A 26,215-nucleotide genomic window follows, 5' to 3' on the forward strand; every position below is an offset into this window, starting at 1 on the left:
ATATTCCTTGTTTGTATTTTGACTTTTAAAAAAAGTGTTTCACATATTAGTGAAATCACACAATAGTTTTATTCTAGTGCCAGACTTGTTTTCATAAGCATAATGTACTCCAGTTTTATCTACATTGTTGCAGAAGGCAGGAGCTTGTGTTTTAAAACAGAACAATATACAATATTCCGTGGTGTGTGTGTGTGTACACCACATTTTCTTTGTCCATTTATCAGTTGAAACTTAGATTGCTTCCATGTCTTGGCTATTGTGAATTTACTTCTCATTTAAGAATCTTCACATATCAAGTGAAATCTTTATCAGCTTTTCCTGGAACTTAGTGCTCTTCAATGCTAATTGTTAGCAATAATGAAAAGAAAGATGTAAAATCACAAAACTCATCAATTACATTACTACACTATATAAACTCTAAAATTTCAACCCTATATTATCTACCTTTCTACTAACTGAAAATGAGGGAAGTCCTACTTCCAGTAGGGTACTCATTTATTTATATTGCTGAAGAGGATATATATGGAGCTAAATTCATGCGTAATAAAGGACTGAATAATTACTATTAACTTATCTCCATCTTTTGTATCTGCTTTTATTTATTGACTGCAGCCTTTTATGCAGAAAATGGCTTCCACCTTGAAGAAGGAGTCAAAATATGCAGAAGCATGTATTGATCATGAAAACTGGTGTTAACATACAAAAAATTGTAATATAGATTTCAACATTAAAAAATATATAACTTTTAAATGACTCCTTCTAGAAGCTTATAAAGCTCAATATTTTGTTTAATTCTACCTGTATTCATCTTATGTAAAATATAAACACTTTTATTAATACTACAGACAAAAAGTCATATCAGAATTGGTAAATGTGCCTGGCATATCTTCTTTATCTTAAATTTTAATAAAGTTGTGCTATTTCCAATACTTGAGTAATAACAACTTATTTTTACATAGTTTTCTAATATCATGACTTTTGATGTTTTTAAAGGAGTCATTTATTTTGTAGTTAATATGCATTAGCTACTATGCTAAGGGCTTTATAGCCATAATTATTTAATTTATTTTCACAGTTACACTTGAGATAGGTATTATTATTCTCATCTTACTCATGAGCAGAGCAAGACATACAGAGTTTAAATAATTTGCCTAAGCATACACTATTGGGAAAAAGCAAAAGTAGGGTTTGAAGTTAGATTGACTATCTTGAGAACTACACATTTGCTGTTTTATATATATACATATGTACTTTTCCTTTTCAAGAACAAAAAATTGCACTGCTTTTTTTAAAACCCCTACAAACTAGTCTAGTAAATTGAGTTGCATTTATGTATCTATTATTTCAGGTGTGCTCATTGTTTACACTATTTCTTCAGTTTATTAATACAGCTAAAAATATCTGTGGAGGAATATCAGCTTCAAAATTATATCCTCTATATTTCTTAATTTGTGTATTCAAGTGTTTGTTAGACACTACCATGTAAATGTCTGTGATGTTTCTCTGTCTTAATTTGTCAAAGTTCCTTGTCTTCATAGGAAATAACTGGATTCTCTTGCAGTTCCCATCTTCCTTTACTTCAGGGAGTAAAACTTGCTTTATTCTATATCCACAATCAATTGACTAAAAAATAATCATGGAGGCTCTGCCATCAGAAATTATGAACTTTTACCAAAACTTGAACCATGCTGTAAGCCAAGTGGTACACACATCTTGCATATACTGTAGTAGTTGCTTCCTGCTTGATCTTCTGCGTTCCACTCTGACTGCTACAGTTTGGTCTCTCTTACTAGACTTGTCTCTGTTGTCCAATTACATTCCTGCTCCAGTTTCACTAGCCAAATGTAAGTTCCGATAATAAATCAACAAGCTCCCCCTTGGGATCTTTCAATTTCTTCAGTTTGCCTCGAAATTTCTCCATTTAAGTACCTTGTATAACTTTCTTGATTTGATTTAGATATTCTCTCAATTATTATCTTATCAAGGATCCTTTTCAAGTTCACTTCCTGACCCTGTAGTTGACTTTTACTTTATAAATACAGGTCTATATTTTTCTGTCACATTCCTCTAGAATCTATGCAGTCCTCCAGATATTTTTTTTCTTTCACTACTCTATCTTCAGGTATATTGTTATTTAATAAGTAACTTATTAAATTAAGCTTGAAAGTAGCTACAACATCAGACAATATTCATGAAATTTATTTCTATGAAAATATCTAAATATCTACCTTGAATATCAAAAGCAAGAAGTACAGCTGGAGTTAAAAATAAAATCTTCACGGTGATACTTTAAAGAAATAAATTTGGACCATTTATGTATAGAACAATGATTGCAATCAGGATATTAGAAAAGAGTAAAACTTCAAAAGTTTAAAGATGAAAGGATATAATGAGAAGTAGTTAGACTCACTTCAAAATTTCTCGAGGTTTCCTTTTATTTTTTTTATTTAAATGGGCACTCTGTGTACAATAACAATTTGACATCAAACTGTTTAAAATCTATTTATCTTTGAACAGAATAAAAAATTGTTCCTAGAACCAAATGTTAGTGAGGAAGGATGTGGAATAAGAGAAAAACTTATTAATTGCAGGTGGGAATGCAAAATGCCAAAAATCTGTTGTAAGACATTTTAGTAATTTCTTATAAAACTTGTCATACTCTGATTATATAATCTAGATATCCAATCCATGCATATTTTTCAAAGGAGTTAAAAATTTATATACTCAAAAGCCTACACATGAATAATTATAATATCTTCACTCATCACTCTGAAAGTTTTGAGAAACCAAGGGATCCTTCTATGTACGAATGGATGGACAGATAATCTATACAAGGGAATATTATTGAGCAATTAAAAATAAATAAGCTGTTAAGCCAAGGAGAGACATGTAGTTCATAATGTTAAGTGGAAAAATGAAGCCAATCTGAAAAGGTTTTCACACTGATTCCAACCAAATGGAATTCTGAGAAAGATAAGACTATGGAGGCAACATAAAGAATAACCAATATAATAACTTCAGGAGGATAAGTAAGGGTTGAGTGAGTGAAGATCAAGGGATTTCTAGGGCAGTAAAACTTTTCTTCTGCATGAAGGAAAAAAAAAAAAATATATATATATATATACACACATACATATATATATACATATATATACACATATATGTATATATGTATAAAAAATCATAAAATGTAACAAATGATCTATTTATGGAAACTATGACTTTAGCTCATAATAAAGTATCAGTATTAGCTCAATAATTATAATAAATAACAGAGTTATTAAAAATGGAAGATGCAATCCCATTGGTTTATTTTTGCTTTTATTGCCTTTGCTTTAGGGGTCATACCAAAAAACATATTTGGTCACACCAATGTTCTAGAAAATTTTCCCTATGTTTTCTACCAGCAGTTTTATAGTTTCAAATCCTACATTTAATCTTTCATCCATGTTGAGCTGATTTGGAATCACAAATTAAGACAAGGTTTCCTTTCATTCGTCTCCTTAGGGATATCTAGTTTTCCTAACACCACTTACTGAAATGCTTGTCCTTTCCAAATTATGTGTTTGGGGGACTTTTGCTGAAAAACAGTTCACCCTAAAGTAGTGCTCTGTGCTTTCTTTTCTGTTGTTGTGTCTGTTTCTTATGTCAGTACTGTGCTATTTTGGTTACTACAGCTTTGTAACAGGTTTTAAAGGAAGGTAGTGTGATGCCTTTGTCTTTGTTCTTTCTTTTTAATATTACTTTGGCTATTCCAAATTTATAAAAGACTAGATTTTAAATGGTTCCACCAAAATAAAAAAAGATTGGTAAGTTTGTGAAGTGATGAATTTTAGAATTAACTTGACTTACTTATTATGTGGTTTAAACATGAAAACATCATTCATAACGCATAGAGGTTTTATAGATAAATATTGATATAGACACACACAAATATTGATGTATACATGTATATGTATGTGTCTAAAATTATTTGTCAATTACAAGTAAAAGAAAAAAAACTAAGATAATAAAAATTTGGAAAGTGAAGATGGGCACATTGAGAAGTATATGGAAACAGTTTTCATTTTTTGCTTACTGTTTTTCCCTAAATATAAACTGCACTAAAACTAAAATAAAATCCTATTAATTTAAAAAGTCTTTCCTTGGTAATTTTTGCCCAATAAATTATAAGACAGTAAAAGATATTAATTTTAGATTTTTAGCATTAATCTTAACTGTCAAAAAGGACCATTTTCCTTATATAAATGTGTGTGTGTGTGTGTGTGTGTGTGTGTGTGGTTGTTTCCTATATTGCTCTGCTAAAATACTCACTTTAAACCCTTAGTGATAACTTATTTGATTTGAAATACTTAAGAATTTTAAAAAGTGAAGAATTAAGAAACAACATTAAATAATCAAGTTTATATCCTCTGCACAGTAACATTGATATAACAAATTCATGATTAACTTGTTTCAATTGAAAGAAGCAAGATTTATGAAAGTTATTTTTGTTTATGATTATAGATAAGACAATATTTTAACTAAATATATTAAATATATTAATGGCTAAGGCCTATAAGATCAATGGCTAATTGGAGCTCATGTAAGAGGATCTGTATAATCTTTTTTTTTTTCCTTTTTTTTTATTGGTTGTTCAAAACATTACAAAGCTCTTGACATATTTCATACATTAGATTCAAGTGGGTTATGAACTCCCAATTTTACCCCAAATACAGATTGCAGAATCACATCGGTTACAAATCCACATTTTTACATAATGCCCTATTAGTAACTGTTGTATTCTGCTACCTTTCCTATCCTCTACTATCTCCCCTCCCCTCCCCTCCCATCTTCTCTCTCTATCCCATCTACTGTAATTCATTTCTCTGCTTGTTTATTTTCCCATTCCCCTCACAACCTCTTATATGTAATTTTGTATAACAATGAGGGTCTCCCTCCATTTCCATGCAATTTCCTTTTTCTCTCCCTTTCCCTCCCACCTCATGTATCTGTTTAATGTTAATCTTTTCTTCCTGCTCTTCCTCCCTGCTCTGTTCTTAGTTGCTCTCATTATATCCAAGAAGACATTTGGTATTTGTTTTTTAGGGATTGGCTAGCTTCTCTAAGCATAATCTGCTCTAGTGCCATCCATTTCCCTGCAAATTCCATGATTTTGTCATTTTTTAGTGCTGCGTAATACTCCATAGTGTATAAATGGCACATTTTTTTTATCCATTCATCTATTGAAGGGCATCTGGGTTGGTTCCACAGTCTAGCTCTTGTGAATTGTGCTGCTATGAATATCGATGTGGCAGTATCCCTGTAGTACGCTCTTTTAAGGTCTTCAGGCAATAGTCTGAGAAGGGCAATAGCGGGGTCAAATGGTGGTTCGATTCCCAGCTTTCCCAGGAATCTCCATACTGCTTTCCAAATTGGCCGCACCAATTTGCAGTCCCACCAGCAATGTACAAGAGTACCCTTTTCCCCACATCCTCGCCAGCACTTGTTGTTGTTTGACTTCATAATGGCTGCCAATCTTACTGGAGTGAGATGATATCTTAGGGTGGTTTTGATTTGCATTTCTCTGACTGCTAGAGATGGTGAACATTTTTTCATGTACTTGTTGATTGATTGTATGTCCTCCTCTGAGAACTGTCTGTTCAGGTCCTTGGCCCATTTGTTGATTGGGTTATTTGTTATCTTATTGTCTAATTTTTTGAGTTCTTTGTATACTCTGGACATTAGGGCTCTATCTGAAGTGTGGGGAGGAAAAATTTGTCCCCATGATGTAGGCTCCCTATTTACCTCTCCTATTGTTTCTCTTGCTGAGAAAAAACTTTTCAGTTTAAGTAAGTCCCATTTGTTGATTCTTGTTATTAACTCTTGTGCTATGGCTGTCCTATTAAGGAATTTGGAGCCCGACCCCACAATATGTAGATCGGACCCAACTTTTTCTTCTATCAGACGCAGAGTCTCTGATTTGATATCAAGCTCCTTGATCCATTTTGAGTTAACTTTTGTGCATGGAGAGAGGAGGGAATTCAGTTTCATTTTGTTGCATATGGATTTCCAGTTTTCCCAACACCATTTGTTGAAGATGCTATCCTTCCTCCATTTCATGCTTTTAGCCCCTTTATCAAATATAAGATAGTTGTAACTTTGTGGATTAGTCTCTGTGTCCTCTATTCTGTACCATTGATCCACCCGCCTGTTTTGGTACCAGTACCACACTGTTTTTGTTACTATTGCTCTGTAATATAGTTTGAAATCTGGTATCGCTATACCACCTGATTCACACTTCCTGCTTAGAATTGCTTTTGCTATTCTGGGTCTTTTATTTTTCCATATGAATTTATGATTGCTTTATCTATTTCTACAAGAAATGACATTGGGATTTTGATTGGCATTGCATTAAACCTATAGAGAACTTTTGGTAATATCGCCATTTTGATGATGTTTGTTCTGCCTATCCATGAACAGGGCATATTTTTCCATCTTCTAAGATCTTCTTCTACTTCTCTTTTTAGGGTTCTGTAGTTTTCATTGTATAAATCTTTCACCTCTTTTGTTAGGTTGATTCCCAAGTATTTTATTTTTTTTGAGGATATTGTGAATGGAGTGTTTTTCCTCATTTCCATTTCAGAAGTTTTGTTGCTGATGTACAGAAATGCCTTTGATTTATGCATGTTGATTTTATATCCTGCCACTTTGCTGAATTCATTTATTAGTTCTAGTAGTTTTTTTGTAGACCCTTTTGGGTCTTCTAGGGATAGAATCATGTCGTCCGCAAATAGTGATAATTTAAGTTCTACTTTTCTGATTTTTATGCCTTTAATTTCTTTCGTCTAATTGCTCTGACCAGTGTTTTGAGAACTATATTGAATAGAAGTGGTGATAGAGGGCATCCCTGTCTTGTTCCAGATTTTAGAGGGAATGCCTTCAATTTTTCTCCATTCAGAATGATGCTAGCCTGAGGCTTAGCATAGATATATTTTACAATGTTGAGGTAAGTTCCTGTTATCCCTAGTTTTTCTAATGTTTTGAACATAAAGGGATGCTGTACTTTGTCGAATGCTTTTTCTGCATCTATCGAGATGATCATATGGTTCTTATCTTTAAGTCCATTGATGTGGTGAATAACATTTATTGATTTCCGTATATTGAACCATCCTTGCATCCCAGGGATGAATCCTACTTGATCACGGTGCACAATTTTTTTGATGTGCCTTTGTATCCGATTCTCCAGAATTTTATTGAGGATTTTTGCATCTAGGTTCATCAGAGATATTGGTCTGTATTTTTCTTTCTTTGAGGTGTCTTTGTCTGGTTTCGGAATCAGGGTAATATTGGCCTCATAGAATGAATTTGGAAGAGCTCCCTCTTTTTCTATTTCCTGAAGTAACTTGAAAAGTATTGCTATTAATTCTTCTTTAAAGGTTTTGTAAAACTCCGCTGTATACCCATCTGGTCCTGGGCTTTTCTTGGTTGGTAGTCTTTTGATTGCTTCTTCTATTTCATCCATTGATATTGGTCTGTTTAAGTTGTGTGTATCCTCCTGACTCAGTCTGGGAAGATTAATATTGTACATAAGCCATTGGTACATTTTATAGACAAACACTTGTTAGTGCCTTAACATAGTAATAGCTACATTTCAGATTAGAGGCTTCTGCGAATAGTGTATAAATGTAATTTATTGTCATCAAATTTGCCATGTAATCAAATTAGCTCATGATGATATTATCATCTACAAATGTACTAGTAATGACCAATTACCTTAAAAGAAATAACTTATATAGGATATATATTTTGAAATAGCTATGCATGTAAATATTTAATTTGTTTGGATGTCCAACATAGTATTTTATATTTATTTCTCATTTAGACACAACAAATAAAGACAGATGGAGGCTTTTCAGTACATTTCAATGTTACAATGCAACTGAAAACACTTTTTTTGCAACAAATTTCCATATAAGCCAGATATATTTTGGTTCATAAAAAAAACACATGTAAACTTAAGGCTATAGATTGAATGAGTGTATGTCCTTAATGTCAAAGGCATTAAGGGATCCCGCAAGGTACATCAGTGACCTGTACTGACAGCTGTACACTGAAATGAATAAACAGATGTGCTGGTGGGCTCCTATTCCCACATCAACCAAAGAGTTCCTTGTTCATTAGCTATATCATCTGTGTCTTAAACACTTCGAAAGACTATTGGTTCTTTTGTCCAGAATAAGTTTGAGGATCTACTATATCAAAAGACAATAGAGAAATTATCTATGAATAATAGTTAAGACAAAGAATTCCGTATGTCAACTGGCACCATCTCTCATAGAAATATCTTCACCTATTTCCTCTGTTAAAATATGGAAAACAAAAATATATGACATGGAAGTAGGCACACTTTATAAAGAAAATAAAGCACTTTGCTATGACTTAACGTATGCAACTTTGCTTACAACTTACAAAGAGCCCTTGCCTAGGATGTAAGAAGCACTGGGCTCAAGCACTAGCAGTACAGGAAAAAAAATTAAAAGTATGAATTAAATAAATATTTAATAAAGAAAGATAATTTGCAAAGATTTTTACATGATGATTGACAGAAATCAATAAATTTATCTTCTAACAACATTATCTGTGGCAAGGACTTAATTGTGTATCTGACATGTTTAAAAATAATAGACGAGGTGGTTACATGAGTTCAATGATCCCCTCAGAAATATGTGCTGTTTAAACATTCCTCAGCTGTGTTTTTCTCTTTGACTGACCTTATTTGAGTTACATTTTGAATTAATTAAATAGTGTGAACAATGGTCATTAATATCTTGAGGATTTTGTTGTTATTAGGTCTAGCCATGTCCTTAAAAGGAAAGTTTCACTTTCATGATAGTCTAATTAGGATGCTTAATGAACTGATATTTGCCTTATTTCCAGCAGAACCCTGAAGGAGTTGAGAAAAAAAACAAAAACTAAAGAAAATACAAAATTTCAAAAAAACAAAAACAAGTATGGATACACTCAGAAATATTAGACATAATAATCTTTTATTCTTCACATCTCTATTATCATTCCTAACATGTCAGTACAGGGAAGACACACTAAATGGTTTGTCCTAACCTGCTGAAAGCTTTGAATGTCAGCCTTTAAAATTGACAAGTTATGAAAAGATAGCAGTTCCTAAGACTATATTAGTACAACTTGAAGAAAGATGACAATTTGAGAATTATTTTAAGGCAAATGGATAAGACTTGATATTGGTTTTAGTACCTAAATATGAGATTAAAGGAAAGAGAGTCAAAAATGAAATGATTCCCAGATCATGATGCTGCAAACTAGATAGACAATAACTGCATTAATTTAAATTTGTTCAGTAGAAAAAAGTTCACATTTTGGAAAAAAAAATTAATTATTTACATTTTGAGGCATCGTAGAGAATATAATGAGTAAGAAAGAGTGAAAAATGTAGAACAGGCATGTAAAATAATCAGTTTATGGAGTTTCTACTGTAGGTTCTAAGACTTCAGTGTAAATGTGATCACCAAAATAAGATTATTTAGTTCCCTAGGAAATTATATTATCTAGGGGAATTATTCTCAAAGTCCTGAATTGAGAATCTTAAATATGATGTGAACAAGTAAAGGACAATAAGCATCCAAAGGAGAAAAGGAAGAAAAAACACAAGGAGAAAAACAATAGAGAGCTGATCAAGGAAACAAAATCATGAATCAATTGTAATAGAGTAAGTAGAGGACAGTAGGTCAACAGATTTCAAATATGACTGAGATGAAAAAAGAAATACATCAGTTTTTATCACCAATAGAGTGATTATTGGCCAAAAGCAAATTTATGTTCTGAGGGGAACATAGTTCTCGCCACAATTTAGGATGTATTTACTGAGAAATTAGATTCAGGCTTCTGAATTAAATGTACATTAACTCTGATAAAGTTTATATTTTCAGTTTGAATTCCTACTCAGATATTGAGTCTTGTTTCTTTCTCCAGTTCAACAATTAATTCTTCTTTCATTTTTTAATTTCAGTGTCATGGAGCATGAGAATTTAGCTATCTTTCCTCCTAAATTCCTTTGATACTTTAATTCATCAGGTTTGGCCATAATTTGCTTCCAAGATCATTTGCTTCAGTGATTCCTAATTCTGAAACTGAAATGGGGCATAGATCATGAATGATTTTTTTTCTACTTTAAAATTTGATTTATTCTTCATCATAATTTTTGTCATAATTTTGATTTTTAAAAATTTGTCTTAAATATTATTTATCTGATTACTGATTTTTCTCATGTCTCTTTTTTCCTTATTAGTTATACATGACAGCAGAATGCACTTTAATTCATTGTACACAACTGATAATAATTCAAAGAAAAGGAAATTAAATTCTAACACCTCCCGAGCACAGTGAGAATTTACATATATATATTTACATATATATATATATTTCATACTTAATACATATAATTTTATATATATATAAATACTCTCACTTATTATACCTTTGGTTATCTGAATATTTTAGTCTCATTTTTATCTAAAATACAAAGCAACACTAAAAAGAAAGAGTAAGACTGTGACTGGGATAACTTATTAAATTTTTTTAAAAATGCCTCGAAAACCCTGTGTATATTCATTGCAAAGATTCAAGATTGCAAGTATATGTTATCCTTAAAATATTTTCTATTTTATCATGTAATTGCAAGGCCCAAAGTAAATTGTATTTTCCAAATATTTTTTCATAGTTATATAGGTATGATACACCATCACATGTAGCATAGAATTAATTCACTCAAATATGCAATGGCTAGAGTCTTTTAATGAGGATTGTGTCACAATCAGTGTCCTATTATTTAGAGTTCTGAGAGAAAAGAGAGTTCACCTAGGCTTCTTTGCTAAATGGTATGCATGGTGCTAGTCAGATAAAGATAACTAAATAGAAAACGAAACAAAAAAAAAAAAGAAAAGAAAAGAAGCAAAACAAATTTTATTTACAAAAAAAGATATTATTTTGGATATTTTTCACATTTACTTACATATACAAAGACAAAAATGCTTATGGGACAGAAATAGATTCTAGTAACTTAGATGTCATAATCCTAATAAATGATTCAATATTTTCAGACTTTACAACTTTCTTTAAACAACTCTTTAAATATAGCCAGGCATCTGTTGCCTAGATGAGTTCTTAACATATTTTGCATAAGGATATTTCATATCAAGATACTGAGCTTTATATTATTTGATTTGAGTAAGAAGAATGGGTAACAGAAAAAGTACTATGCTCTTAAAGACCTCTTTAAAGTTCTCCTTGTGCTACAGGCAAGGAGAAAGCCGCTGTATCCTTTCCAGCCATCTTAATTTTATTCAAAGAGAAATTTTTCCTCTTAGCATAGTGAGGAATCTGCTGTTTGCAGAACTCCAGGATGGATTAAAATCTGTGAATTCTAGAGATTTCTTCAAGTAAGGTTATTTTTCAATTATAACCTGTAAATAAGCTTTAGTAAAAATGTGTCAAGACCATATATCACCTACTGCCTAGCAGAGACAACCCTTTGCTTCCAAATCACTGACCTTAATTTATTTACTAAAGGAAATCTAAATTATTTTACTTAAATATGTATGAATATAGTGACATCTATTTTAAAAATCTATAAATATTTTCCTAAATCCAATTAATAATTTGAAGTTTTATTTATTTATTTATTTTTGGTACCCAGAATTAAACCCAGGGGCACTTAACCACTGAGCCACATTCCTATCCCTCCACCTTTTCTTGAATATATTTTACTTAGAGGCAGCATCCGTCTCTCTGAGGGCTTCCTGAGTTGCTAAAGCTGGCTTTGAACCCCTGGTCCTCTTGCCTCTGCCTTCCAAGCTGCTGGGATTACAGGCATGTGCCACCACACTTATATTTTCTCTTCTTGATTCTCTAGCTTTAGTTTATTTTGAGATTCTGATAGTGTAGTATATATTGTAGTTATCTGTTCAACAAAATATTTAGCTGGATGTGGAAGTGCACATCTATAATCCTAGAGACTTGGGAGGCTGAGGCAAGAGGATCACAAGATTTGGGCCAGGTTCAGCAATTTAAAAAGATCGTGTCTCAAAATTTTTAAAAATAAGAATGGGGATGTAGCTCATTGGTATAACACCCCTGGGTTCATTCCCAGTACCACCACCTAAATATATAAAATACATAGTTAAATGAAAGAGCATTTGGAAATGTATAAATTAAAAAGCATTATTCTCATGGTTTATTTTCACCCAAGGAATACTCTCTAAAAATATTCCATATAAACATGTAATTTATATTAAGACTTCAGATAATCTTGACATTAAAGAAGGAAATCGATTATAATAGCAAAAACCCTTAATGAACACCAATCAATTGTTCCAATAACAACTTATTTCTCTTAGAATAGACTTTTCTAAAACTCTGTGATTGAAAAAAAGTGCGATGATATACATTCAAAATATAAAATACTAATCATTATATTAATGGCACATAACCTCTGATTTATCATATTTGTCTATAAAAACTACATATTCAGTTTATAGAGGAAAAACCAATGTATAGTTCACTAATCATAACCTGATATATCACACTTTTGTGTAAGAGCACATTTCGTAAAAATAGGATTCAATGATGTGAAGAATTTAGGAGAGAAATCAGTACAATTTAAAAGCACTCATTTTCTCTCTTTACATGCTGATAGATTTTGTACATGAGGGAAAATTAATCTATCTTGATAAAATATGGTTCTTAATGATGCACAAAACTGAATAGGTTTTAAAAAGATATCAAGGCATGAAACCATTTTATCTGTTAGAATCTAATCTATCACTGACAACTTGTTATTTTAAAACTTTAATTTGCTATGAACATATACCTTAACATGTTTGTGAATTTTTTTGAAAGTATCTGTTTTATAAAAGCAAATTTATGTAAGTTTTGAAATAAAAACAGAAATTATTAGACTATCAGGAGTCCAGCTCCCTATAACTTAAAGTAAAATTCTAGTGAATTAAAAAAAAAAAAAGATCTGCTGTAATACATTTGTTGACAAAAAAAAATCAGAAATTTATCAGATCTTCAACAGACAATATATACTTTTGGAAAACACTTGTCTGCTATGGCAGTTTAAAGTTGATGCCTAGAAATAGTACATACCCTTTTGTAACAATTTCACTATTTTAAGACGACCAAATATTGGCATTCTATGGTATTTCTTTTAGTGGGAATAAAATACATCTAAAGTATATAAAGTAATTTTATTTCAATAAGGATAATGTAGAGCTAATATCAACTGCCATTGATCATGTACTACCCTCAACATTTATTAAAAATAAAACAGAAACCCAAGAGAAGATCATTAAATGCTCAAAAACCACCTGTGAAGTTATTACTACTACAATTTCACTTTTTATAGAGTATGAAATTGAATCAGGAGGAAGGTAAACACTTATCAAAGATTAGAAACTAGTTATTTTTGTAACTAGGTACTATAGTTCATATGTGTTTGGTCTGAGTCCTCAGTGTGGTGATACACAATGATACACATTTTAAATATAAATTACTAAAGTGTTGAAACCTTTAAGAGATGGAGCATAATGGTAGGTAACTAGCTAATTAGGGGTGTTATCCTTGTTTGGAATTATAGTTTTGGAGAACCTGGTTAATTCTCATGAGACGATTGTTAGAAATTTCTAATCCCTCAATTGCTCTCCGGTTTCCCTATATCTCCATTTGTTCACTCCCTCTTGCATTCGCTCAGCCATAGTGATGCCATCACTAGAGCCAATCAGAAGCTATTTCAATGCCCTTAAACTGCCAGATTACATTGCAGAATGCTTGTACTTCTTTCTTTATCTCATCTTGATCCTGAAATCTTACTCCAGATGTTCCAGGCACTCTTTTCATTCTACCACACTCCTGGAGGAAACAAAACTCCTGGAGACCTTTTAACTTTTCTCTCTTTCAACGAACATTTATCCAACATAGGGGAAACAAGAAACAAGTGAGAGTTTATGTTATCATTTTGGTCATGTGTCACCTTTGGAAACATCAGAAACAGCATTTAGAGATGCCATGAAGAGATATTACTTCTGAAAAGGTGAAAATGGTGCCCAAATGTAGATTTATAGCTAGATAAATATAGAGGAGTTCTGTTTCACACGCATTGAATTATATTTTATAACATGTGAGAGACTATAATTTTGAATATATATTTAATTAACTCCATCAGGGAAGCACATTTTCCAAATGAATTGAAGACTTATTCAAAAATCATTTTAATAATCATTCTAAAGTTAGAGATGCTGATAATCAAAATTACCAATAATGCTGAAATGCATTTTCTGCACATGCAATCCCAAAATATGTTCACTCAAATTTGATACATCAAGAGATGACAAATAGCCAGGTGCAGTAGTGCACATCTGTAATCCCCGTGGCTTGGGAGGCTGAAGCAGGAGGATTGTGAGTTCAAAGCCAGCTTCATCAAAATTGAGGTGCTAAGAAACACAGTTGAGACTCTTGCCTCTAAATAAAATACAAAATTGGGCTGGGGATGTGGCTCTGTGGTCAAGCTCCCATGAGTTCAATCCCCAGTACCAAAAAACAAAAACAAAAACAAAAAAACCTAGAAAAAAAAGAGAGATGACAAATACAGTGCTAATTTAAAAAAAAGGGCAATATTCTGCACCTTAGGATATCTTGTAGTTAGAGACTGAACTTAATGTATCTGTAGACACAATTTAAAAGTTGCTGCTTTTAAAAGTTGGAATATAGACTTCTTGATCTGGAATTGCATATTCACATGACAATAAATCATAATAAACTAAAGGTCACCTCAATTCCAGGGTACCAGAGAAAACCCAATTTACTTCTAAGTTCAGTTTTTTTGTTTTCTTCTCAGAAACTTGACTGAAAAGCTATTATCAAAAAAGACAAATGTAACAATTATTAGAATAATGTGAAAAGAGAAAACTTTTACATTATAGTTTGGAATGCAAATTGGTAAAAGCTTTATGTAAAGCAGAGTGGGTATTCCTCAAAAAGTTAAAAATAGAATTGCCATATGATCCAGAAATTGTACTGCTTGAGAAAATGAATCAGTTTCTCTGAAATGTATTTTTATCCCCATGTTCATTGCAGCATTATTCACAGTATCCAAGATTTAGAAACAACCTGAGTATCTACCAAGAAATGACTGGATAAAGAAAACATGCCACACACGAACAAGCATGCACACTCCATATACAATGGGATACTATTAAGACTTTAAATAAAAAGGATATCCTTCCATTTGTGAAAACATGGATGAAACTGGAGGACATTATGCTAGTGAAATAAGCTAGGATCACAAAGGCAAATGCTGCATAATCTCACTTTTATGTGGATTCTGAAACAGTCAAACTCATAAAAGCAGAGTAGAATGGTGGATGCCAGGAATTAGGAGTGGAGGAAAGAGGGAATATTCATGAAGGGTTCAGAGGTTCATTTTGCAGAATGAATTGTTTCTCAAGGTATAATGTTCAGCATGGTGATTAAATGTGATAACACTCTATTGCATTCTTAAAATTTGTTATGAGTCAGCCTTAAGTTTTTCTCACCAACACACAAAAAGTGTAAATAGATAAGTGATGGACACATGAATTAGTTTGTTTCTGGCTACCATTCCATGTCATTTATACATATCAGAACATCATGTTGTGCACTTTAAATATTTTTGTTATATATAACTCAAAGAACTGGCAGAGAACACTGAATGAATTCACCTTAAAAATTATTGAATTTCATAGTATTATTTCTTCTTCAGCATATATTTAGTTCTCTATTAAACAAAAGTAAAATAAAGAGACTGTTTATAGTTCAGAATTCATTGTGCTTCTCATGCTTTTATTTTTAAGCTTTCTGTCCTTTATCACATAATTAAAAGATAACCAAATAACCATAAATGGACCTCAAGTTCTCCCTAAACTCCTGATTATGATCAGGATATACGGATACAGGCAACTCAGTGACAGGCAGATTTTATTGTTATTACCTAAGAGATGTACAAAGAAATTTCTCTCTTAAACATTAATGTTTCTTATATCTTCCCATGAACCCAGATGTCCAAGCTAGAAAATTCAAGAATGCTTTTCTTTGTCATCCTCCTTAACTATTTACCTTCAGAAATAATTTTGTATTTTTGTATATTCCCTACAGACACCATTTACCAAGTACCCTAAAACTTTGTGTATGTTCCTTTCCAACTGTAATCTTTTGCCATTCAGTGCTTTTAATCTTATAGATGAAAACTGTGATCCTAAATTGACATGTTACAATATTTTACCTCTACAAAGTTACTCTAGTCAGGGGCAGTGAACCATAACTCTAATCTTAGTGCCATGGGAGGCTGAGATAGGATAGCAGGTTCAAGGCCAACCTCACCAAATTAACAAAACTGTGTCTCAAAAAAAAAAAAAGATTTAAATTTATAGACATATGTATATACATAGGTTAGTAAACAAATATATTTACATATAAATCTGTTCATATGTTTAAATATTTTTTCTTACTCTATTACTTGAGATGGCCTACAAGCAATTGTATCTCAGTACCGAGGAGCACACAAAATCATCAGATTAAATTTAAATACTACTTTTCACTAAAATAAAAAAAAATGAGTAGTGATCCTTGAGAAAATTAGTTTTAGACTGGGGATAAAAAAAATGCAATTGATCCTAGAGCATTTTATAATGCCAGAAAGAAAAAGTAAACACAAAAAATCAACAATAAAAATAAAATCCACAATAATGGGAGTATGTCAAAGGGGCACAAGAGCCAATATGAAGAGCTTCCAGTGGTCAAAGCTGCCACAATTTTAGATGAATCCACACTCACATAAATGTACAATAAATCAGTAGGAGAAATTGACAAAATTTCTCCATGCAGAACTACAAATTATTTACGTAGACATTGTGTCTTTAAAATGGTGGGGCATAACTCACTCCTACTTAAATGTAGGCTACACATACCAACTCCATTCCTAAGAGGACCAAATGCAAAGGTGAGAAAAGGGTAATTTCATGTTTGGATAAACCAGAAGGACACTCTACCAAGCAGTTAATTAATATGAGCAATGGTGACAAGTCATGAAAATGGTATGTATCCTCGATGCAATCGTAATGACACTTTACCTCTGTGGTCTTCCTACCCCAAATTCATAACCCCAAATTAATCATGAGGAAACATCAAAAAAATTCCAAGTGGGAGGTATTTTGTTAAACACCTTACTAGTTTTCCTCAGGACTCTCAAGACAACACAATATACATTGTGAGAAACTGTTACAGTCAGGAATAGCCTAAGAAGGCATGAGAACTTTACAGAAAGCAATATCCTAAAGTGAATCCTGGAAGAGGATAGTGGGTTAAAAGCTAAGGAAATCTTTATGTAATAACAATATGCTAAGGTCTGTAAACAAGTCAAGATGGCGCCTGGCATTTTGCCAGAGGGAGTGGTTTGTGAAGTAACACCAGCAAGCCATTAAGTGCGGAGATTCCTTATTGGTTGACTGCTGTATCTAGTTTACGTTAATTAAGATAAGCTGTGTGGAATGTATATATACCCCTCCTGTCCTAAAATAAAGGGCTCCTACTCCTGCTGTATCAATGTACCCAAGTTGTTCATCACCCCCAAGTTGTTCGTCACCCCCTGGTTATTTTGTTGCAGCCGGACTGCGGCAATAATATTACAACATTTGTTCTTTATTTTTATTTTTTTGGTACCAGAGATTGAACTCAGGGGCACTAAACCACTGAGCCACATCCCTAGCCCTATTATGTATTTTATTTAGAGATAGGGTCTCACTGAGTTGTTTAGAGCCTTGCTTTTTGCTGAGGCTGGATTTGAGCCTGTGATCCTCTTGCCTTGGCCTCCTGAGCTGCAGGGATTACAGGGGTATGTATGTTCCTTGCCTGTCTTGTTCTTTGCTTGTAATAAGAGTACTATATTTAGATGTTGGTAATAGTGAGTACTGTGACTCCGTATAACATTTTTATGATTTTCTTTTGAAATAAAGTTTAAAAAAAATTCATAAGAAAAAAAAAATTACTAGGGATTTCTGATCATGAATGAGGAATTCTCACTTAAACAAAAACACTAAGAATATTGAAAAAATACTCAGAAATTTCTATAACAATGAAATAGCTGTACCCTAAATCCCAGTATTTCTTTTTTATCCATATATCCAGAATATATGGCCAAAAATGAATTTACATAAAACGAATAGTTGTTATATTCTCAAAAGAGTATTTTAAAATTCTGAGAAATTTTATTCTTAAAGTATGATCTATAAGTACATTAGTTCACTGATTTTTTAATTGGGGTAGCATGAGTAAAGATAAGAACACTGAAAAAGTGAGAGAATAATTTAAACTCTTTCAATGAATAAAGTTCAGATTTAAATGTCTTTATTAGTGAATTCTACCAACCATTCCAAGAGTAAATAATTTAATTGTTAAAATGTTCTTCCAAAAAGTTACCCTGGCACTTATCCCACAAATAATATTTTGGTTAAATATTAAAAAATTAGTTAACACAATATACCAAATTGATATAAAGAAGATGAAAACACATTTCTATCACAATAGAAACAAGATAATCACTTAGAAAATTCTAGGACCCACTCATGCTGAAAGCATTCAACCTAAAAGGAATAAAAGGAAATTTCTCAAATTGATGAATTATGTCCATAAAAGTGAACAGAAATATTATACTTAATGGCAAAAGACTGAATGATTGTTCATTATAATCAGAAACAAGAAAACAAATGAAGACCCAATTTATAGATATCAGGAACAAAGGAAGACATTAAAATATGTAACCAAAATCTCTAAACAAACAAAATTAGTAACAGATGAAAATTTTCAATTCCCGAAAGAAAAAAAAAACTATCAAAAATCACTTTAAAAAGTAAATAGTATATTAAGGGAATTGGATTTTAAATTTTAAATACCTTCTAAAAAATAAATAAAATCCCCAAGCCTGGATGTGTTGACTGGTAAATTCTAGCAGACATTTAAGGAAGAAATAACAGTTCTACACAGTTCCCAAAATAATTTTTTTAGCAATTATGTATAGAGCTTCATTTCCCCCATCATGAAGCGGAAATTAGTCATGATTTTATTAATTATGTGACACTCCTGAGCACCAACTTAGTGCAAACATCTGCTCAATATAGTGTTTGTTCCCCAAACTATTGTTATCTCCAGAATTTAATAACCACTGAGATAATTAAATATTTCAATTTTCCTGGTTTACATTTACCTTACAACTTAAGAGCAAATTATAATGACTATAAAGTTTGAACAATAAGTATATACATTGTTAAAACAGACACTTTCCTTAGGGTACACAAATTTTACTTCACTAAAGTGAATCTAAGATCTCAGTACGAGGCCACAACATCTATAGGGATATCTATGTAAGATTTCTGTTGCACAGAAATGAGGAGGTATTACTTTTCTCAGCTTTTAAAATTTAGTGACACCTCTGTGAATGGGCTCCCTGTTAATTTCTTTCTGAACAGCTCCATGATTAATTAACCATATTCAAGGTTCATAGCACATATACTACTTGCTAAATTTTGAGTACCTTGCATCCCTACTTTTCATTGTTATTACCTTTTATACATATTCACTGACTAATTAAATAAATAAAATGGATACCAGTGTGTCAGTCTCTTTATATTTCTACTGCCAGAGAGAGATTCTTTGTGAAAACAACCCTTCCCAAACATTTTTAACTTAAAAAGATAAAGCTAAGAGAGTAATTTTATTTATGGATAGATTCTGGCATGTTTCTACAAATTTCTTCTCCATGACAGGAACAAATGATGTGTTCTGTATGTAGTGTCTTAGTGTATACAGCACATTTGTGATGGTGCCGTGGGACAGTTACTAAAGAAAAAAAAAGTGCCTGGAGATGGTTTTTAATAGAAAAGATTTGTGGAAATATACTATGGGACAACAGGCTTAACTGAACGGATAGTACTTTAGTACCTCCGTCACTCACAATGCTTATACCTTGATCCCTCATAATTTCACTCTCCAAAATATAATGCCTCTGTCCCTCACCCACCTTGTCCCAATGCACCTGGCTGAGTGAGTGACATTTGTCCTCTCTACAGAGACCTCAGTTCCACACCAGTTACCATAGGGAGAGGGGATTTTTTATAACTTAGCCTACAGAAACAGTGACATCACTGTCTTAGCTTGCTTTGTCCCATTATGTGATCAGTATCCCAAGAACATGGCATGCATGCAAGAAATTCAACTTTCTATAGATAATACTTACTTGCCCCAATTCCCAGAATACATGGGGGAAAGTCAGTGTCTTTTGAGGTAATATTTATCTGGATATTCCGGACTGCATCTCATTGTTTCCTTAACTTGGCTAAGTTATTAAGAACAGCTCTACAAAGACATGGTATTTTATCGTTCTTCTTTTCTTCAATGATGACACATTGGCTCCCACAGGAGTGTTCCTTTTGACAGATGTAATTTAGAATTAAAGCTGAATCACTAAATTGTTCATTAATTGGTCTATGGTAGCAGATATATTGACTCCAGACTATTAATCTTAGTATATACAAGGCCTTATGTAATTAGAAAGTGTGGCTTAACTGTTTCCTTTACCTGAAAATGATGTGCTTCCACATTTTTTTTTAAACTTTAGACTATAAATGAGAGTATTTCACATCATTTTGCATGGATTTTATGTTTCTAGTTCCTGCTGCCTAATTTCCATTATCAAATTCTTTTTTTTTTTTTTTTGGAAGTGGGTACTAGGAATTAAATTCAGGGGCACTCAACCACTGACCAAATCCCCAGCTCTATTTTTGTATTTTATTTAGAGACAGGGTCTCACTGAGTTTCTTAACTCCTTGCTGTTGTTGAGGCTGGCTTTGAACTCAAGATCCTCCTGCCTCAGCCTCCCCTGGGATTACAGGTATGCACCACCATGCCAGCCATGATCAAATTCTTCATTAGTATATTTGTACATTTGTTTCTTCAGCAAAAAATAGAAGCAAATTGTGAATAATAATAATAATAATAATTAGTATTATTATTTTAATAACTGCCAGCGAATTTACAAAACCAAAAGATCATCTATCTGAGCACCATGGTTTTTGGAAAAAGCATAATTAGAGTACATTTTTTGTTTAGAATCCAAAGATACAGAAAAGAACTAGTGTGGTGGCTTTATAATGTGTTGACTTAAGAATGGAACTACTACATTTCCAGGAATTGCCTTCTCTTTTATTTCTTGTAAGTCTGGGACCCAAGAGAGATTCTTGAGAGTTTTGGTTTTGCTCAGGTCCTGGGTGGGAAAGAGAATGAGTTCCCATTGGAGGGATGGGATGACTGAAAAATTAACAGCTATGAAAATAGAACCATGAAATCAAAGAAATATATTTTAAAGATCAGGAACAGTTAAGCTGACCAGAGGGTTAGAGTTTCTAACAAAGATGAGGCCTTCTCTTGCACTGTTTCCAGGGCTACAGATCAAAGAGGAGTGGTAGGTGTGAGGTTTCAATGTGGGAGGAATCTTGTCTCTGTGCTAGCTTTTTCAGGAGGAAGAGGATATGGGTGGGGATAAGCAGGCTGTTTGGCTCATAGCAGGTCACTCTCATCTCCTCCTTACTGTTTCTGAGGCTATGCTTGAATATGAGTGGTGAGTTAGAACAGGGCACACACACCCCACCCCCCTCAACCCTGTGCATCAGGTATTCTCCAGCCAGTGGATTCCTACTGGGAGTTCCCCAAACAGACTTCTCTTTCTAATAGCTGGAACATTGCTCAGTTCATACAAGACTCATGAATGGCTTCCCACAGTTTGGAGGGTGAAGGGAAACAGCCATTTTTTGACTCATTCTATAACTGCTAAGCTGATGAATCACACTGCTGGGCTGAAGAGAGGCCTGGGATACTTCTCTCACCTTGAGATTTTCTCATCTTCGCTGGCTAATAGGTGATTGTTCACCTCTATCACCAGGGTCTTGGCTATGGCAGGATACACTGGTTACCAAAGTCCAAAATAGCCAAATTGCCAAAGCCTTCGTCTTTGTTTTGGGGATTCTAGCCAATGCATGTGGCATCAATACTGCCCATGATCTATCTACTAATGTAGTCATCTTTCTTCCTTGACTGCCTAGCCTATGGATTCAAGATCTGGGAATAGACATAGAGGCGAGCTTCTGTCAGCAATTGGTTCAATAATCTCTGGTAATTTCTCAAATTCTTAACTCAAATTTATAGGTTCACTCTATTTTATTTCTTTCCCTCTGAAGATGTCTATTTGTACTGTCCAACATAGCCAATCCCATGTTCTATTTGCAATAAAACCATTCTAGCAATCAAATGTTAAGGCATGATAACAATAAACTCCCAGCAACATAGAAGCCCCATATTTGCTTATGATATTCCATTACCAGGTTACTGAGAAGAAATTAATCCCCAAATTAAATCTCCCTACAAGTCAAATTAAGATAATACTTGATTTTGCATTACATCAAATAAACAGAACCTGAGGGGATGTAAAGATAAAAATCAAGGTATTTTTGAATTTTTAACTTAAAATTATGAAGAAATCAAAATCTGTGTCAAAATTATGTTCAATCTTACCTTTTCAGATTTTCTCTTCCAGAGTAGAGTGTTGCTCACCAAGTACCTGAATATGTATCCTTCAGAAACTGAGAAAATGATTTAGCTCAAGATAAGGTCTATGACATGGCTCTTTTGAAAATAAGCATTACAGTTTATTAGGAAGCACAATAGTATCCCCACAATTAGCTCATATTTTACTTTTTGAAAGCAAGTCAATTTTTGTTTTCTTAGAAATTGCCCCAACTTAATTTTTCTATTATATAATGTTAAGCATTCTCCAAGATGAACACAGAAATGTACTAGTATCTGAGGACAGAAGTTCACTGTACTCTTAAAAGAATGCCACAGTCCACTTAGGCATTGTCTACTCTCCATGTACTGAAAAAGACATTCTCTCTGGGGGAAATAGTTCCTGGTAGGAATTTATTTTGGCTTTATGCATTAATTGTACCTAGGGGGGAAAAGATCTTCCATGAAGAGTGCTTTCTTTCTCAAAGAATGAAATTTGAAACATTTTTGCATTCTTTAAGGGTATTTACTGAATATAACATGGTCAGTTACCAGATCTTGATAATCCTTTGTTTCCTATTCCTACCTAATCTCTTAATTTCCATTTTCTTTATATGATTTCCACTCAGGGAGAAGAAAAGTGAAAAGTAAGATAATTGCTTCTGTCTCCCATTAGTCAAGTATTTGCCCACTGGTTGCCATCCCATCTCTGGAATGCATCTTGTTAGTCATTGATTGGATCCTGTAGCATCTTCTCAAATTGAGCAATGTCTGGTTGGAGGAAAAAGGCAGGAGACTTAAGCATGAGATATACCATTGCAAACTCTGTCCAGTGAGGTCAGTTGAATCCAGTGCAGATATGTTTGCTACTTTACTACCATAGTGTCTATAAATAGATTTTTTTTAAAAAAGTAAGAATAAATTATACATTTTTCTTTTGGTTTGGCAAAAAGTAAGATAATACTTGATTTTGCATTACATTAAATAAACATATTTAAAATGAAATAACTCTTAACTGAAGAACACACGCATACTTCCACATTTTTCTCATTTACATCCATACAATGAGGATAATCATTTTTTATTTACCTAACATTATAAATGAAGAGACAGAGCCTTCATGGGGTTAAAAAACTTGTTGAAGTTCACAGTCAGGAAGTACTAGAAGCAGAATATAATTGCCAGCTGTCTGTCTCCAGAGTGTGACTCTTAAGCCAATATGCTACGGTCTCATGAATAAAAATGCTTTCTTGAAAAAAGATGAAACAAACTGGGACATTTAGATTCTAGTAAGGATTATGACTCATGTGTACATGAAAACTCCAAATTATAACATATCTTTTAATAAGCTCTAGCATCAGTTCTGAGAAAATACTTGTATATACTATACATCTGCATTGATTTAGAAAAACATATATTTTATTGACATTTTCAAAATGGCATTGTTTTAAAACTTTATATTGCAAATTGTTAGGCCAGAAATCAATGATGTATTAAGACTGTTAATGTAAGCAGTGTTACAAGCTCTTAAAAATGACTGCCACTATTGTTAGTAGATAAATTATGTAAGCTTGGTCGTGTACATCTGTTGATTTGCCAGATAGCTAATTAAAATGCGTTAGAGCCATTATCCTGTTTAAAGGCACATTTTGTGATTTCATAAAATGTCATTTATCTAGTTTAAACCATACTTGTTTTGATCTGCCACACAAAAAATCACTAAAGGCACAGATTTTGCATACAAATATATTTGTAAAGAAGGTATGTTTTCTTTCAACCTAAGCTTAAATAGATTACCATCTATTTTGATTGAATTTATAGTGCAAAAAATTGGCATGCTTGATACACTGATTTTCATCCTATCCTGATTTATATTTTACATCTATGTAAACAATTGTTTTCAATCTAACAACATTTTTCATAATAATGTGATCTAAAATTTATTGAGTTTTGGTATGCAAAGGAGATTTTAATTTCTTAATACATATTAAATTATTTAATACTCAAAACAACCTTTTGGAGTAGGCATATCATTATTCACATTTTGCAAATGAGGAAGAGTCACCAAATATCAAACTGCAAGTAGGTAGTAAGATGGCTGGCCCCACAGCCTGGCTTCCCACCTCACCCTTGTCACCATTGCTTTTTCTCCCCACATTTGTTTTATTAGTGCATATAGTTGAACTTACTGATATAATTATCATTACATATTTGTACATACACACACTATAACAATAGAATTTGATCAATATCACTCTCCATTTCTTTTTATTGTTTCTCAGTGTTGCTGATACAAATCATCTTTAATTTGTAAGTAATGAACTTGATTTTTTTTGTTCACTCAGTAAAATTATTAGCATTATTTAATTTTCTTAAGATATTTGGAAATTTTGTATTCTAATCTTGTTTTCTAACATAAACTTTACAGAACCTAACCAAACATCAAATCTATGCAATTCAGACTGTAGACTATCATTGAATTAAATTTATTCAGGAATATTTAATTTGGTTTATTGACACAGAGACTCAAGAACAAATGTTCTTTTTATATAGCTATATACTGTGGTTTAGATAGAGTTTGTCCACCAAAAAGGGTCATGTAAATGGAGCTAGTTTAGCAGTGTAGTGATGTTGAGGTAGTAGAACTTTTAGAGGTAAAGCCTAGTGAAGGGAATTAAGTCATAGGAGATCCTGCCTCCTGAATAGTTAATGTTTTCTACTGAGAGCTGGTAAAGTCTCCTGGAAATGGACTAGTTTGTGTGAGAGCAGATTTTTATAAATAAATGAGCCTGGTCTCTCCCCAGCTTTTGACTTCCTCTCTTGCCATGTGATCTCTGTCACTCATGCGCCTACCATATGGTCCCAATGGCCATGCTATGACACAACCAGAATACCCTCTCCAGAGACAGAGCATATACCTGGTGAAGGCGATCCCCCACTCACTGTCTTGACAGGGTCACAGTGAGAAAAAGTGTTGGCAAAGCTGCTCTCCCACTGTCTTGACAGGGTCACAGTGAGGATGAATGCTGGCAAAGCCACACTGGTTGGTGGGCAACCAAAATCATGAGACCCTTTTTTATGTAATTGGGACTTTTCATTTTCATGCTTATGTTTCTGACAGGAGGCATGAGTATGTTAAATGCCAAACAAATTAAATTTCAGATGGCTAGAACATAACAGATAGTTCATGCCTTGGAGGCTGTTCTACTACCCTCAGCATATCAAGGACAAAGTAGAAGGCTGTTCTTCTATCTCAGTACATTGTGGACAAACTTGATAATGGACAACAATCATCCTTTGAAAGGTCATGAAAATTTTAGGCACCACATTGATTATATCAACTAGAACCCAAGCCCATATTTCCGGCCTCTTAGAAAACCTAATCAGTATGCTTATTTTACAAAGTTCACCACATGTAGTCTCATTTTTACATTTAGGAAAGTTAAAACATATAAAGATATATTCTTCTCTTTTTATAAACTCTTTCTTACTTTACATAGGGATTATATGATGAGCATAGTTAATATTGGTGGAAAGTGGATTGATGTTTAGAACT

The sequence above is a fragment of the Callospermophilus lateralis genome, chromosome 6, assembly GCF_048772815.1.
Source record: "Callospermophilus lateralis isolate mCalLat2 chromosome 6, mCalLat2.hap1, whole genome shotgun sequence".
NCBI lineage: Eukaryota > Metazoa > Chordata > Mammalia > Rodentia > Sciuridae > Callospermophilus > Callospermophilus lateralis.